At 37.5% G+C, this 13605-nt stretch overlaps 1 long non-coding RNA gene across 1 annotated transcript; it reads left to right on the top strand.

The window, feature by feature from the left end:
• Nucleotides 1-231: 231 nt before the first annotated feature.
• Nucleotides 232-4340, top strand: LOC309497491. Its single transcript, XR_014205565.1, has 2 exons — nt 232-284; nt 3474-4340. It is a non-coding gene; the product is annotated as an uncharacterized lncRNA (long non-coding RNA).
• Nucleotides 4341-13605: the final 9265 nt, after the last annotated feature.

The following is a 13605-nucleotide window of genomic DNA, read 5'->3' on the forward strand; positions in this document are numbered from 1 at the left end:
TTACTCCCAGGGAATCACAATAATAAAAAATGTGTGTGTGTGTGTGTGTGTGTGTGTGTGTGTGTGTGTGTGTGTGTGTGTGTGTGTGTGTGCACGCAAGAGAGTGTGTGAGTGTGTGTGTGTGTGCATGTGAGAGTGTGTGTGAGAGATTGTGTGTGTGTAAGAGATTGTATGCGTGTGTGTGTGTGAGAGAGAGAGTGAGTGTGTTTACTAATTAACTGTGACACTGTTTTTTAGTGTGGATCATGGAGGAGAGATCAGGATTGCAGCAGGACTACACAAATGTACGTACACACACACACACACACACACACACACACACACACACACACACACACCTGGTATATACTGTACTGAGACTCTGCTGATATATTGAACATGAAGAGTTCAGCTTCATTAAAACATCAGACAGATTCATAATTCCTGATTCTCTATTTAGTTGGGGGCCTTAAGCACATAAATAGGTAATTTCGCGCAAATTCATCTAAAAGCGCCAAATTTGGCACAGATGTAGCTCAGGTCATACCGAAATGATTTAGCTAGGGCGCCGGAGCCAGCGACCCTCGGGGCCAAGATGGCGGCCAAATCCAATATGGCCGCCGCCTGAAAAGGGTCCCGGCTTTAACTTTTGAACCACATGAGTTACAAATACAAACTTGATATGTTTTTCAGCTTAATTGATCATGAGAAACACATAGGAATGTTTATATTTATGACCCAGTATATCTGGACCCCTCGATCCTCCAATTCCAATATGGCCGCTGTCCAAAAAAGCAGTTTGGGCTGTAGTATGGGGCCTTACACACCATTGTTCGCGCAAATTCATCTACAAGCACCAAATTTGGCACAGATGTAGCTGAGGGGATACTGAAATGATTTAGCCAGGGCGCCCGAGCCAATGGTCCCTGAGACCAAGATGGCGGCCAAATCCAATATGGCCGCCGCCTGAAAGGGTTTCGGCTATAGCTTTTGAGCCAGATGAGATACAAATACAAACTTGATGTCTATTTTACCTTCTTTGACCATGGGAAACCCATAGGAATACTTACATTTATGATTGGGTATATCAGGACCCCCCAAATTCCCTAAATTCAATATGGCTGCTGTCCAAAAAACGGTTTTGACTACAAATTTTGAACCAAATGCGCTACAAATGAGGATGTGGTGTCTATGTTATGTTTATTGACCACAGGAAGTCCATTGGCATATCAGGCAACCACTGTCCAGCAAGATATCCCAGAGTTTAATGCATGGGGATGGTTTCGGGACTCTACGAGCAAGACTTGGGAACCTTACTGGACTAATCTCGGAGACGCCAGTAAAGCCTGCACCATTCTCCTCCACTGTGGCTGCAAGACAGCATGTAGAGGGCACTGTAAGTGCTGTAAAGCCAGAGTTCGTTGCACTTCTATATGTGCATGTGAGGGTGCTTGTACAAACAATGATGGTGAAGACAATGAGAGATCCGGTGATTGTGAGTGATAATGATAATTCATGTGAGAGACCATAAGAATTCACTGTTGTTTTTTATGTTATTGCTGTTTTTTTGTTATGCTAAGCAAACCTTTAAGAGTTTTGGAAAAATTGACTATATTATTATTTTAACAATTTAACATAATATAAATATTGCCTTGCAATAATAATTGTGTCTTATTCTTTCTTATATGATTAGACTTTGAAATGTATTCACCTGTGGTAAACTGAAAACCATTTCACTTCTATAAGGAAATGAATCAACATTGAGAATAACCTTCAAAGTTGTGGTAAAAAAAAAAAGGATTTTCAACCACAGTCTTGAAAAGAATACAGGTTCCAGACTTACACAAGCATAAATATAAATATGCCAATGGACTTCCTGTGGTCAATAAACATAACATAGACACCACATCCTCATTTGTAGCACATTTGGTTCAAAATTTGTAGTCAAAACCGTTTTTTGGACAGCGGCCATATTGAATTTAGGGAATTTGGGGGGTCCTGATATACCCAATTATAAATGTAAGTATTCCTATGGGTTTCCCATGGTCAAAGAATGTAAAATAGACATCAAGTTTGTATTTGTATCTCATCTGGCTCAAAAGCTATAGCCGAAACCCTTTCAGGCGGCGGCCATATTGGATTTGGCCGCCATCTTGGTCTCAGGGACCATTGGCTCGGGCGCCCTGGCTAAATCATTTCAGTATCCCCTCAGCTACATCTGTGCCAAATTTGGTGCTTGTAGATGAATTTGCGCGAACAATGGTGTGTAAGGCCCCATACTACAGCCCAAACTGCTTTTTTGGACAGCAGCCATATTGGAATTGGAGGATCGAGGGGTCCAGATATACTGGGTCATAAATATAAACATTCCTATGTGTTTCTCATGATCAATTAAGCTGAAAAACATATCAAGTTTGTATTTGTAACTCATGTGGTTCAAAAGTTAAAGCCGGAACCCTTTTCGGGCGGCGGCCATATTGGATTTGGCCGCCATCTTGGCCCCGAGGGTCGCTGGCTCCGGCGCCCTAGCTAAATCATTTCGGTATGACCTGAGCTACAGCTGTGCCAAATCTGGCGCTTTTAGATGAATTTGCGCGAAAATGTGCTTAAGGCCCCCAACTAATTACAGATTTTAGAATCCTATCGTATCTGTTTGGTAACCATGGCAACCTCATTCAGGACAAAATCTGTTACAGAATGATATTTCTTAAGTGTCTTTGTGGCGAGCAGGACGAGGCCGGTGGCGTGATTGATAATGAGCGACACCTGCACGACGCACCGGTCTCATATCTCTCACGGATGAGCGGATGCATAGAGGTGGAGCGACGACGGTGAAGATCGAGAGAGGCCAGGCCTGGACTTGTGTTGTGTTTGTTTTATTATACTTGGCAGCAGTCGTCCGTGAGGGGCTGCTGTCTTTTACTTTCGTTTTGTATTTGGTTATTTTATTATTAAATTGTGTGTTGAATGTTCGCCGGTTCCCGCCTCCTTCTTCTTCCCGGGTTTCGGCACCAGTGTAATGAGGTTAGATGTTGTAGGAAGAAGCAAGCGGGAACCGGCGAACATTCAAAGACTTATATGACAAAGTAAAACAAATATAAAACGAAAGTAAAAGACAGCAGACCCTCACGGACGACTGCTGTCACGTATAACACAACATAAATCCAGGCCTGGCCCTCTCTCGATCTTCACTGCCGTCGCTCCTCCTTTTTGCTTCCGCTCCTCCATGAGAGATACGAGACCGGTGCATTGTGCAGGTGTCACTCATTATCAATCACTCCACCGGCCTCGCACCAACCAATTAGAATTGATTGCAGAATTCAAGATTTCCTCACTACAGATCAGAGTAGATTAAGATGGATAAGAATCCTAAATCAAGTTAAAATTTACTTCTGTAATATGAATTTGTGAAAAATCAACTGGTCAGATCTGAATTTAACAATTAAGATAGAAAGTTTCTATAATAAACCCCTGATGTGTTTTATCTCCATCAGATTCCCATCAGCTCACTCTGGATCTGAACACAGTAAATGAAGACCTCTGTCTGTCTGAGAGGAACAGAGTGATTACTAACATTTACCCAGAGGTTCAGATGTATCCTGATCATCCAGACCGATTTGATTGGTATCCTCAGGTGTTGTGTAGAGAGAGTGTGTGAGGACGCTGTTACTGGGAGATTGAGTGGAGTGGTGTGTTAGGAGTGTATATATCAGTGTCATATAAGAGCATCAGGAGGAAGGGACGGAGTAATGAGTGTCGGTTTGGATATAATGATCAGTCCTGGAGTTTGATCTGCTCTTCCTTCAGTTACTCATTCAGACACAATAAGAAAGAGACTGAATTCCCTGTAAAGCCCATCATCAGTAGAATAGGAGTGTATGTGGATCACAGTGCAGGAACTCTGTCCTTCTACAGCGTCTCTGACACAATGAGCCTCATCCACACAGTCCAGACCACATTCACTCATCCGCTCTATCCTGGGTTTTATGTTAGTTTTAAAACATCAGTGAAACTGTGTTGATGAATCAGAACAGACTGTAGAGAGAATCTACCCATAATGCTTTGAGCTGCATGATAAATAACAGTGACAGTAACAGTGAGGTGTTATAGAGATGTTATTTTCTCTTCATAACATTAATACTTCAGCTGAACTTCTGTCAGTGAAATAACATGTCAGACTAAATGTTTAATGAATCCTCATATAGACAGAAAGATAAGTGTGTGTTTGTGAGTCACGATGAGTGACGGTGTGTATCTGTGATTTTCTCAAACTTTATTTTTGTTGATGGAAATCAGTCATTCAGTTCTTACTGTAGTGTCACAAAATTACCTTTCAATAAAATGTATCATTCTATAAAACATGTTATTTGTTGTAAAATTGATAAATTTCAATTTATTAATAAATGTGAAATATATAAACCCAAATCATCTGATCATACTGTAAACACGTGATCAGTTATTCTAATATGATCCAGTTTACTTTAAATACACCTCCTCCTGAACAGAACTGATTTACAGACCTGGTGTTATTGTTAAAATGTCTTATCTTGAAGTATGATTTTGATCATATTCAGCTGAAGTATTAATATTATGAAGAGAAAATAACATCTCTATAACACCTCACTGTTACTGATTTATCATGCAGCTCAAAGCATTATTGGTAAAATCTCTCTACAGTCTGTTCTAGTCTCTCAGTTTTTAAATCTCGTCTCAAAACGTATCTGTTCAGGCAGGCTTTTATGTGATTTAATGTTTGTTGCTGTACTGGTGTTACGTCCGTAAGGACGTTTATAGTATTGTGTGTGTGTGGTGTATTATGTTTTTCTGTCCTGTCTGTTTCTCTTACTTTCGTTTTCTTAGGTTGTGGCTGACGGGCTGTCTTGCTTGTCAGTCAAGACCAATGAGATGAGTGGCCGCGCCTTGGGAGGCGGGATCTGCATCACCATGATGAGTGACACCTGCTGAAGCGGATATTTAAAGACCATGCTGCTACCAGTGTTTTTAGAGCACTTTGTATTGAGATAACCTTTGTAATGAGAACCTTTGTGAGAGATTTTTGCTTCACATGTATGTTTCACTGTTCCTTGTTTTGGCTGCGTCCAAAACCTTCTCATTTGTGAGCGTTGCGGTCTACAAAGGGGAAGGGGATAGGTAAGATTGTCACGTGACATACATTGTACACACGTAGTTAAATCTGTCTGTATTAAAACACTAGTTAGGGGATTGTGCCACCCGTTGTATTTATGTTTATTAGTTAGTGTAGTTTAGTTAAGACGTCCTAGACGTTGAAGACTTTTTCTTTGATATTTTCTTTTTATCTTAGTATTAGAAGTTAAATGTGTTAGATAATCTTTTTGCTTATATTACTTTCGTTTGTTTGGCACAATCCGTTTTCCCCTTTTTCCTTTGTAGTTGGGTTTTTGTTATGGTATATATTTATTCATTATTTATTAAATTCATATTCTTGTTATTCAGTGGTCTCTCGTATTTTCTCACCTCGTTCAGTGCTATATGTTGATGTGTGTCTGAGACGGTTACATGTGTTCCCCTCTTAAAAAGCCCTAGACGGGTAGGAGTCAATAGGGGGTCGTAACAACTGGTTTGATTGTTTAATGTCTTTTTTATGAATTTTGTAAGGTGTCCTTGTGTGCCATGAAAGGCACCTTTAAATAAAATGTATTTATTATTATTATATTGCCAATCCCACAATGACACATAATTTTAACTTTTCTTTATTAATTCATATACTGTTTTAACATGTATTTTTAACTTGTTAACTACATTTGTAGCTATTTGCATATTAATACTGTAATATCTGGTATAAATTGTTTCAGCACCCAAACATTATCATTACTGTTTTGCCTATTAGACATAATCTCATACTCTTTCATTGCCAGTTCTTAATATTTTATTGGATACATATAAACAGCAGCAGCGTGTGAACAGGGGCCGGTTGCACCAGCTGTGCGCAAGTTACAACTTAGCCTAGTTTTGACGTAAATGGACACTAAGTTACGACTTACGCTCTTCTAAATATTTTTGCGTTGCACCATTAAACTTAGTTGAAGTGTAACTCTACGTATAAACTAAATATTTACGGCAGTCTCCGATCAGGAGTAACGGTTGGAATAAAATATCAGACAGACTAAACTGCATCAATAAGCTCTTCTTTTACCTGACAGACTTCAATTCTTTAGACATATATGATTATGCTGACATTTACACTCGCTTAAATTTTAAGAGTGAAAAGATTACTTTGTTAGCGGCTGTCTTTAACACGAACCCGTCCTAAACAGCCCGCCGCTGTGTGCATCGGTCCATGTTGTGCATGTCAAATATGTCATAATCAATAAACGTAATTTCTTATGTTTTTTGTATCAATATTTATTTATTCACCCTTATTAATTTCATTTCAAATACGGTTTCTGAATGTTATTTACATGTAAAAACACTTATGTTATTCATGATCAAGTATCGTTTTTAATGGAAACTTAGTAACGTGAGGCAAAAGAAGTTAGAATGAAGGATAAACTGAAATTCACAGCATTTCAACCACTTCTGCTCACGTATTTGAAGGCTGCTATTGGATCATCAAGGCTAAACGACAAATGTGACTACGCATTACTTTACATTCTGCCTTACGAACAAATGGTGCAACGGAAGAAAGTACAGAGTTAGTTACAAACTAACTAGTAGTTACTAAGCCTCTAGTGTGGACTTTATGTTTCAATTTAAGAAAGAACTTACGAACGGCTGGTGCAACCCGCATTCCCACACGAGTAACAGAAACGGTGTGTCTCATTTCAACTATACAAAATCATTGAATACACAAAATCTGAATACAACAAAATGGCACAAAACATTTATTATACAAAGAAAAGACAGGCATGGAAGGCTCAACACAAGTAAAAATTAGAATCTTTTTTAAAAAACAGGTTATACAATACTAACAGATTATAAAATGTTATTGCACTTCGATTTCCCATTTTAAAGAGGGCATCTGAGAAGTATTTTAATTTGTTTCTGAATATAATAAACAAAGGAGGGGATTTAAAAAAATCTACATTTATGTATAAAGTATTTTGCCAATAATATAATGTTATTAATCAAATTAAATAACCTACAACAATTATTGGTTATCCCATATGTGGCAACCTGCAGGTGAGTTTAAATGATAATTTCGCCAAACTACTCCACTCTGGGAATTGGCTAGTGCAGTGTTTCCCAAACTTTTTTCAGTCAAGGCACCCTTTGAAAATGTAAAAAAATGTGTGGCACCCTACACTAGTGTTGTCACGATACTACTTTGATACTATACCTTGAAATGTATAAATTTTCAATACCACAGGGAAGAACTGCCGTATAGGCCTACTGTCATATATATATTTTTAATATTATAAAAAAAATTTGCCCATCCATTTAAAGTCTAGGAAATCATTAATTTCTTCTGAAGAGATCACTTTACATGATGACATAGTCAATTAAGGCTTTTATTCATATATAAACATTGCTCAATTACCATTGCAAATCTCACCTAAATGTTTGCTCACTCAGTGTATTTGTGTTTTTATATTGGGACAATTTTGTTATAATTGCACAAGATAGCTTGTTTTTAATTATGTTATGTAATAATTTCACAGTTAATCTCCAAATTAATGTAGAAACAACAAAGACAGTATATTTCAAATAATTGTTTAATGGCATCTTTTTATGAATGAAGTGTTATTTGATTCTGATGTCACTGCTGCACATGTGGATCCCACACGTGTCCCATTTTCTCACAACTCTTAACGTTCATTTAAGACTTTATTTAACTAATTTAAGACTGCTCTCATGAGGATACTCAAAGCGAAAGCGAAGTCGATTCTGGCGCGCGTCGTTCTGTGCGTCGTGTGTGTCAGCATCACAGACAGCGCATTCTCTTTTGTATTTTCTCGCTTGCATGGTTTAAAAGTATTTGCATGAAGAACGTGATTATATAATGTAACGCTAGCCAAAGGATGACAGCAAAAAAAAAACGCTTAAATTGCGTTAAATATTTTTTACACGTTAAACTGAAAAACCTTAATCGCACGCGTTACCGTTGACTAGCAGCACGGACATAACCGATGTGTTTGTGAATACGCGGCAAGACGGACGTTGTGACAGTGTTTTCGTGTGTATTTCACCGTAAGCGCAACAATGAAAAATAGGCAGCTTTATGTGGACGCACTGGGAATGAGGCACGGGAATAAAATCCCGCGCAAGCGCAACCTCCGCAATTCAACGCCGAAAACGTATGATTTGCATTTTTATTATAAATTTGTGCGCATTGTTTGTTGTTATTAGAGAATTCCGACAATCCGAGATTGATGGTAAATTATTATTTTTTTTTTACACATTTTAGCCATTTTTAAATGTTTGATGGAGTTTTTACACGGACCCCTGCTCTCGCCAGAAGGCACCCCAGGGTGCAACAAAATGTATTCAAAGGACGGAGATGTAAAGGAATAAAGTACACAGTGTATATAATTGAGCATCTGAAAAACGGATATACAAAGTAAACAATATATAATGAGAACAATAAATGTATAAGAAATATAGAAAAAAAATACTGTATATACATATAATGTATATAAAATACTTAAATATTCCAAGTAAACAATATAAATAAATAAAAAGAACATTCCAAAGAGCATTATAAACATACATTAAAATCAATGGGGAAAAAGAACTACGTGAACAAAGGTGTAAAGGAATAAAATACAAAACGTGGAGATAAGCAACATGGACATCAAAAAAGGAACAAATATACAAAGATATACAATATATATATATATATATATATATATATATATATATATATATATATATATATATATATATATATATAAAATACAAATAATAATAATATTATATATATATATATATATATATGCATTTCCTTGTTTCTTCTCTCCTCGCATGTTTTCCTTGCATCTCTTTTTATGCAGCCATTCAGGAAAACATGCAAATGAGGGAATAATAGATGCAATAAGACAATTGTGAGGTATCCCAAGTGAACATTTGTGCCAATTTAAAAAAATTGCCTCAAGGGGTTCCTGATCGCTTTTATGAGAATGAGGCATCAAATTAGGCCTCTGGCCAGGGCTTTTATCAGTGCTGAAGCGTAAGATACTTGCAAACTGTTAGATCTCTTAGAACATTTTGTGTTTATAGAAAGACTTTTATGGGTATTAAACATTTGTTGAAATTGTTTTGCAATTTGTGTGAAGGTTATGTTTTTATTGCACAAAAATGCAATTAATTACTTAATTGGTAATGCAGCCCATGAAGACATTCGGTTATCACATGTAATTTCATATAATCTAATTATCTATTTATAATTTCAAAACTCAGGATTGAGAGGCTGTGGCAAGACGTGTGGATGGCAGTGACCAACGTGTTTTACCACGCACTTCACACACTGGAAAATGAAGGCTATCTGGACCTCAGTAGCACCACACACATTTTTGCATGTCATTATGTGTTCTTGCCTCGTCTGCAAAACAATCTGGACAACTTGCGTGAGGTATGGGACAACCATCCAATCCAGACAGAGCAAAACCTGACGCCAAGCCAGCTGTGGGATGTTGGCCAAATGCAAAATCCCATTGCAGATCCAGACAATGCAGAGGTACTTTTCCATGGCCATGTTATTTGGAAATGTTCTGTATTGTATTTCTCTTGAATGAGTCACTTCCCATTATGTATAAAAACAATAAAAATGCTCTAACAATTTACTGAAATGAACCAGTAGTGTTATGAGTGAAGTTTATGATTTGTCTTTATATTTGTTCCTGTTATTGACTGGGAGGAGGACATCAGCCGTCAAGACAATGGACACACTGGGGTGACTGTTCCAATACTGCAAAGTCCTCTGAATCCTGAGCAGATGGAGCAGCTTAGGTCAGCTATTGACCCTATGGGACCCTCAGATTCCCTTGGCATGGACATTTACATCAGCACGGTGCAATTTGTGGAATCACTCATTGAAATGGTTGATGGTTAATGGGTGGTGGCTGCCTAACATGTGGACCAACTGTAGAGTTTTGCAATGGATTTCATATTGCTTGATTGTCTTCGCATTTGAGATGCGCATGCCAGTACAGGCAGGTGAGTGTTGCAGAGTGTGACGGCCCCAAGTTTGGGCCCTCTCTGGTTCTTTGTATTTTGCTGTGTTTTGTCCCTTTAATCCAGGTAATTGGTGAGTGGAGCAGGCGGGGCTCAGGTGGCTATAAAGGAGCCTGCTTGATGATTTGACTCTCTTCTCCTGGCCTTCTGACTTATTCTGTTCTGTTTGTTTCTTTGTGTTTTACACCCATACACTCCAATGTATGTATGGGCCTGTATGGCACGTGTGGATCGTAGTCACACACTCTGTGGAAAGATAGTGCCAAAAAGATCTGTAGACGTGTGCAGAGGGATCTGTGAATGCCCTGTGATCTGCAAACACAGATTCAACACTTGCATGCTGAGCTTTGCACAGAATGTGTAAGAATGTCTTTTTACAGTGGTTTGAAAATACAAGTTAAGACTGTGTTTGTTTGCAAATTGTGAGGAGGGCATTTGTAGATTTTTTTAATGGGAAAAAACAGCGAAACAGTTGCGCTAAAATTCTGAAAACAAATGCAACACAATCTACAAACAAATAATGACCCTCATGCGCAGACAAATCACTTTGCATTCATTCAAATTCTGGTTGTCAAGTAAAAGTCACTGATTTCTATTTGTGAATCATAAAGAGTTTGTTTGTAGATCGCATTTTATATTTGTATGTCATGAAGAGTCTGTTTGTGGATTTTTTATCTATTTGTAGGTCTTGTTTTAGTTTGTTTGCAGATTTGGAATCTATTTACAGATTGTGTTTTACATTTGCAGATTATGAGGACTTTAGCCCTATTCGGAAGGGACTAGTTTCACAGGGGGACGTTAGAGAAATTTCTGTTTCACAGACGTACTTTGAGATTTTAATCCTGTCCGAATCTGCCATGTCTGTCTTTTTCTCACACGACCTCAGTAAAAATTCCAGAGCAAATTACCTACTGTTTTTCGTCAAACTCGGCGGTCCTCAGAGAAATCTAATCCCGTCCGAATGCGAATGTCTGTGGTTGGCGAATTTTTTTTTTTCCAAAACGCTTTTTCTTGTGTGTTTTGGTCAACGTGAACTACCATACAATCTCTCGCTATCGCGCCGGTATTCAAGTTTCTGCTTTTTGCGCACCAATAATGGATGTAGATGTGTTCGGTACACTGGGAAGAAATAAAAAAATTAAATCAACAAGAAGAGCCAAATCACGTAAACTGTTAAGACTGGCTACTGTAATATCAGTTTCAGGTAAGATTACTTTCATTTCTGCACTTAATTACATAACGTGTAAATTATATAAGTTAAAACTTTTTATTCCAGTGGGTTTATTATAAGAACCCAGTTCTATAAAATCATGATGATAAATGTATGTTTAGTTTTTTTTATACTACAATTTTTATAAAATGTTTACAAAACACTAAATACGTTAGGATGTTTTACTTTATATTTCAAAGTACTTAATTTTAAAAGTACTTAATTTCAAAATACATATGACCATAAGCAATCCACGCATTCTGAACATGTGATCTTCTGCAATGCCCACATGTAAAACACAGACACTCCTACCTCGGTAATAAACATGGAAATGTTAGTCCCGTCTGAATCCGTACATGAAATCACAGACGTAGGTTGATAAGAATTGTAACTCAAACGTCGTTTGGAAAACTAGTCCCGTCCCAATAGGGCTTTTGTTTGCGGATTTTTTATCTATTTGTAGATTGTGTTTTGTGTTTACAAGTTGTAATATCTATTTGTGACTTTTAGTCTGTCCATTTTCAATCGTTTTGGCATCAATTCATCCCCATACTCTTGGACCTAATGTTACCTGGATATCCGTGGTTCAGGATCTGGTTCAGGACTTTGTGGTGGTGTCATCTCTCCAAGTCTCTGCTTTTCTGCTCTGCACCTCTGCTGTGCCTCTTTCCAATACCCTCGTTTGTACCTTTTCTCCCTTTCACCCAGATTGACCACTCTGCTTGTCTGCCCTGCATTTTTCCTTTTGTGCCATCTATTTCTATCTTTTTGCACATTTTCTGCCTTCCTTACAGGGTCGGCATCTCGCCGTGCCCTGTATTGCCGTTGCCTTACTGCTGCTGACAGTTTTATCTGCCTATTATTAAATTTCCTTAACCTGGAATGATATATAACAAATGTATAATTTACAGTAAATTGACCTAGAATCCATAATAAATGTAAAATAATGCAAAATGCTTAAATGAGATTGGGTACATTTGACTCTGTTAATCATTGTCAACTCTGTTAGGGTTAAACTTTTTAAACCAGTAACATTTTTTTTATTCATTTTTATTCATTTTAGCTGACGCTTTTATCCAAAGCGACTTACAATTGCTATATATGTCAGAGGTCGCACGCCTCTGGAGCAACTAGGGGTTAAGTGTCTTGCTCAGGGACACATTGGTGTCTCACAGTGGATTCGAACCCGGGTCTCTCACACCAAAGGCATGTGTCTTATCCATTGCGCCACCACCACCACTAACAGAGTTTGATGATAACAGAGTTGACATTTTCCACCATTTTGTGCTTTAGCTCAAAATGCTAACCTCAAACCAGATACCACATGGCATGTCTAAAAACAGAATTGTATGGGTTTTCGCCATATTATCGTTTTTTTAAAAGTGAATGAGAGATGCACTGCAATATCACAATAACAGATTTGACAAATAATTAATCTACTATTGATGTATCCTAAACATTTTGTACAAATTAATGAGAGAAGAATAATGACATACCTCACTGCTTTCCAGAGTTTCCCGCCAGAGGAAGTGACATCACTTGGTGCAAGTCACCAGCCGCGGCGCTACCCATTTTAGGTCAGGGCCCACCCATTTTCTACCATGGTTTTTGTACGTTTCTTCATTCGGATCTATTTGCGATCCATTCCATTCTAAACAAACAACGAAGTTTACATGCTTCGTCCTTGTTACATTATTCATTAAGATAATAATTAATAAATGCACGCATAATTATCAGTGAACTTGATAAATGTTGCAGATATGTTTTACTATGCATGCACAAACAAATGCCTTTCAACTTGTGTGTGCAAATTGCAATTGCACATTTGATGACAAATTTGACACTTTTAACTGTCTCAAGTAAATATGTGATTCATTTAATATATATATATATGAAGAGTTCAGATGCAAAAGCCTCTAAATGCCATCTGAAATTTTCTTATAGAATGATCATTTTTATCAAGCTTGTATATTTAAATTCAATAATTTCACTTAAATGGCCATGAAGATTACCTATTAATTGTCATTTAAGTGAAATTACTGAACTTAAATATACAAGCTTGATAAAAATGTTCATTCTATAAGAAAATTTCAGATGGCATTTAGAGGCTTTTGCATCTGAACTCTTCATATATATATATATATATGTATGTCCTCCTAATAGCCAAAGAGATGCGGACACCTCTGCACTGCAAGACCTGAAACTCCAAATATGATGTTTTATTAACAAAGTTCGGGAGGAGCATGTTCAGATAATTAACACAA

This window comes from Leuciscus leuciscus, assembly GCF_965113295.1.
Source record: "Leuciscus leuciscus genome assembly, chromosome: 4".
Taxonomy (NCBI): domain Eukaryota; kingdom Metazoa; phylum Chordata; class Actinopteri; order Cypriniformes; family Leuciscidae; genus Leuciscus; species Leuciscus leuciscus.